We start from the raw sequence: 4,547 nt of genomic DNA on the forward strand, positions 1-4,547 counted from the left end.
AGTTACCCTGTAATAAGTACTGAGTCTGGAAAGATGCTTTCTCATGGGGAAGGAGTTGCCTGCAAAGAAATGTTGGCAATAGCAGCTGAAGCATCTGTCAAATCATTTCCAGGAACAAGACTAAAAGACTCACAAAGATTATAGGTCCATTTTTTCCAAGGGAAAAACTACACTATAAAACAACACATTTTTTTAATGCTCTAAGAAATTATATTATAATTTTTGATAACCTAATTTCTTAAGGAAATGAAATGCAATAATATGTATTAGGACTTGCTGAATCTGGCAGCCCAACAAAGGCAAGCCTGTCACAACTCCATGACTCCATGTCCAGCTGACGGCTCCATGTAAGGCTGAGCATGTGTTCCCATTAGGCACACACGCGCACACACGCATGATATAAACATACAGACAAGCACATACACACATATACTGATGGCTGGCCACGCAGATCAACACAGACAGCATCCATACAAGTGCAAACAGCACCAATGGCCTCCTCAACTTAGCTGATGGAAAAATTAATAAATAATTAATAAATAGTCTGCTGGAAACACAATACAGTGGAGAGGAAACAGTCTAGGAAGTTCCTGGAGTGTGTGGAAGATAACTTCCTGACACAGCTGGTGAGAAGGTGCCCTGCTGGACCTGTTGTTTGTGAACAGAGAAGGACTTGTGGGTGATATGATGGTTGGTGGCCGTCTTGGGCATAGCAATGATGAAATGATTTTGATTCTCAGAGAAGGAGGGGTGTAGCAGAACCACCACCTTGGACTTCCAGAGGGCAAACTGACCTGTTTAGGGGCCTGGTTGACAAAGCCCTTTGGAAGACAGTCCTGAAGGGCCAAGGGGTCCAGTAAAGGCTGGACATTCCTCAAGAAGGAAGTTTCAAAAGCACAGGAGCAGGCTGTCCCCATGTTCCAAAAGACAAGCTCACAGGGAAGACCAACCTGGCTGAACAGAGAGCTTTGGCTGGAACTCAGGGTAAAAAGGAGAGTTTATAACCTTTGGAAGAAGGGGCAGGCTTCTCAGGAGGTCTACAAGGATGTTGTGAGGTTATGCAGAGAGAAAATGCAAGGGGTCAAAGCCAAACTAGAACTTAGTGCGGCTACTGCCATAGAAGACAAAAAAAAAATATGTTTCTATACATATATTAATAATAAAAGGAGGGCTAAGGAGAATCTCCACCCTTTATTGGATGTGTAGGGAAACAGTGACATAGGATCACAAAAAGGCTGAGGCACTTCATGACTTCTTTGCCTTGGTCTTTATAATGGTAAGACCACTTTCTTTTTTTCTTTTTTTCTTTCTTTCTTTCCTTCATTTCTTTCTTTCTTTCTTTCTTTCTTTCTTTCTCTTTCTTTCTTTCTTTCTTTCCCTTTCTTTCTTTCTTTCTTTCTTTCTTTCTTTCTTTCTTTCTTTCTTTCTTTCTTTCTTTCTTTCTTTCTTTCTTTCTTTCTTTCTTTCTTTCTCTTTCTTTCTTTCTTTCTTTCCCTTTCTTTCTTTCTTTCTTTCTTTCTTTCCCTTTCTTTCTTTCTTTCTTTCTTTCTTTCTTTCTTTCTTTCTTTCTTTCTTTCTTTCTTTCTTTCTTTCTTTCTTTCTTTCTTTCTTTCTTTCTTTCTTTCTTTCTTTCTTTCTTTCTTTCTTTCTTTCTTTCTTTCTTTCTTTCTTTCTTTCTTTCTTTCTTTCTTTCTTTCTTTCTTTCTTTCTTTCTTTCTTTCTTTCTTTCTTTCTTTCCCTTTCTGCTTCCCCTCTAAACAAAAAACTTTCAAACCAAAGATTAAATCTCAACCATATTTTTCAGAGGACCAGAAATCTCAAAAATGCCAAATCCTGAAACATTTTGTGAAAATGAACTGTTGGACAGCGGAAAGAGACCCTATTAGTTCTTCACTCAGGGGGAGGATGGAGAATGAGTTAAAACTTTTCTAGCTACAAGAAAATCTGCACCAAGGATCAAGCTTAAGATATAAACCTACGGGAAAGTGGATTGTGTTAACTTCATTATAAATAGAATGTCTTTGAGCAAGTTAAAGACTCCTTGACAGATTAGAACATTTCATGCTGTATGCATGAAGTTAGGAGCTCTGGAGCCATTATTGTCATAGTAAGCACCTTTTTTCCTTACAACTAGGAATAAGAAACATGAACATAGATAATGTGATAAGTAGCACATTGGCTGGGAATCTCATTGCTTGGGAAGCCTGGGATTGCAGCAAGAAAAGCACAAAAGCTGTAACTGAAAAATGGGATAAAATAAATGTGTGTGTGTGTAATAATATTAAAGTAAACCTAGACAGATCTAATAAAAATATTGAACACTGAAAAGAGAATTAGTAACTTAGTCTGATAACATCTTGCATGTGGGCTTCAATGTCACACGACAATAGACCAAATAGCATGTCTCTTACTTGACTTGAATCTACATAAAACAAGTATTGCTTTTAAAACTTAAATTCTGAAATAATCAGTCTAATACTTCAGTCTCCCTTTCAGTTTGTGTAAAATTATGCCTGTGAGTAGTTGCGTGTTCATTGATGATAATTATTATAATATACTGTTTTAATGTATATGTCGTCTATGCATTTTCTTTCTTGTTCCATTCACACTGTTTGGAAAGACTGAAGGGAATAGTACAGGATGGCAAAAAGCTGGGGTTTTATTATGCTATTATTTTCTCTGAAGAAGGAAGATTTGCTACAGTAAACAGGATTATAGTAACAGGAATTTAGAATTGCATTCAGGAAGGGTGTGTACAGGTATGCTTTTATGAATTTGATATTTGAATTCGGTACAAGTTCATGTGAAGGTTTATATTGGATTCAAAGCAGTGCTTGCATATCCTCATATTTCAGTGTTACACCACCACCCCGCTACCCCCTGATGATATACTACCACACAGATCTGATAAAAACAGCTGAATGTGGTTGGAATGTAACAGATGAGAAGAGTTGTTTTTAAAGGCTGCTTACTATATGTTAAGTGGAAAACAGCAGTTTTTCATTTATTCCTTGGTAGATCTGCAGTGAAGATTCCAGGGAAGGATACCGATTTAGCAACAAACAGATGAAGTGGTTGGGACATCTTGGCCTAATGATATTTTGCATTATTGTTTAAGAAAATGGAGGAGTTTATTCCAAATCCTTATCCTAACATTTATTTGTTTAAGCAGTTTCCACAGTACTTGGCTGTTGCAAGCAACAAGAATCTTATAGGGCTGGCATAATGGGCCTGCTCTTGATTTGTAATAATAAATCACATCTTAGATGTCACTTTGCAGTTCCATGTAGCAAACTAATAGCCAGCTGGAGAATATTAACAACATGGTAGTTTACTCTTTTTTTTTTTTTTTTTTTTTTCATACAGTGGCAATGAAATTTCTTTTCAAGATTGACCAAAACCTAAGACAACATAACAACGTCAAGGCTGGTTAGCACAAACCAATACTTTGGGTCCTCATTGTTTCCAGTGTGGAAAACGGCTTATGGAGAACTGTACATCACAGAACTCTTCAAATTACATACACACAGATGCCATATAGTTGGATATCTTTCCAATGTAAGGTTATTCCCTGCTGTTAATTTCCTGAAGCTGTATGAACGTCTTCCCCCAGACTGGCAACAGGCACCAGCTAGAGCTGCCCGGAAGACAAGAATTTCCATTTTAATTAAAATTTTGGAGGCTTCAGCATTTGTTTTGTCCTGCTGATTTTGGAAGAAAAAACACACTGGAATAAAAATTGCACTGGAACAAAATTTCTCCCTTAGGAGAAATGCGAAAGGTCAGTGCCATCATTGCAATACATATTGAGGGACAGACAGCACAACTGTGCCATTGAGGGACACTAAGGTTCAGAACCTTGCTTTATCTCCTTTGGCTACCTGGATGACTGCTGTGGCCTCTGGGCTACAAAAACATTGTGTTGTCCTCATTAATAGACTTTAAATTATTTATATACTAGCAAAACTCTATCCATCATTTACCAGCAATCCTGCTAACTGGGGAGGTCCCAGAAGACTGGAGGTTAGCCAAGGTGATGCACACCTACAGGAAGGACAGGAAGGAGGATCCGGGGAACTACAGTCCTGTCAGTCTGATCTCAGTGCCAGGGAAGGTTATGGAGCAGATCATCCTGAGTGCCCTCACACGGCACATGCAGGACAGCCAGGGGATCAGGCCCAGCCATCATGGGTTAATGAAAGTCAGGTCCTGCCTGATGAACCTGATCTCCTTCTACGACAAGGTGACCCACCTAGTGGATGAAGGAAAGGCTGTGGATGTTGTCTACCTGGACTTTAGTAAAGCCTTTGACACTGTCTCCCACAGCATCCTTCTGGAGAAACTGGCTACTCATGGCATGGACGGGTGTACTCTATGCTGAGTAAAAAGCTGGCTGGATGTCCAGGCTGCATGAGTGGTAGTGAACGGAATTACATCCAGTTGGCAGCTGGTCACAAGTGGCATTCCCAGGGCTCAGTATTGGGGCCAGTTCTGTTTGATATCTTCTTCAGTGATCTGGACAAGGGGGTTGAGTGCACCCTCAGTAA

The 4,547-nt window shown here is 39.3% G+C and overlaps 1 long non-coding RNA gene across 1 annotated transcript; it reads left to right on the plus strand.

Moving 5' to 3' along the window:
* The first annotated feature begins 1,066 nt into the window (after positions 1–1,066).
* Positions 1,067–4,242, plus strand: LOC121089409. Its single transcript, XR_005828193.1, has 3 exons — positions 1,067–1,080; positions 2,027–2,029; positions 4,060–4,242. It is a non-coding gene; the product is annotated as an uncharacterized LOC121089409 (long non-coding RNA).
* The last annotated feature ends 305 nt before the right edge of the window (positions 4,243–4,547 follow it).

The sequence above is a fragment of the Falco naumanni genome, chromosome 5 (genome assembly GCF_017639655.2).
Source record: "Falco naumanni isolate bFalNau1 chromosome 5, bFalNau1.pat, whole genome shotgun sequence".
NCBI lineage: Eukaryota > Metazoa > Chordata > Aves > Falconiformes > Falconidae > Falco > Falco naumanni.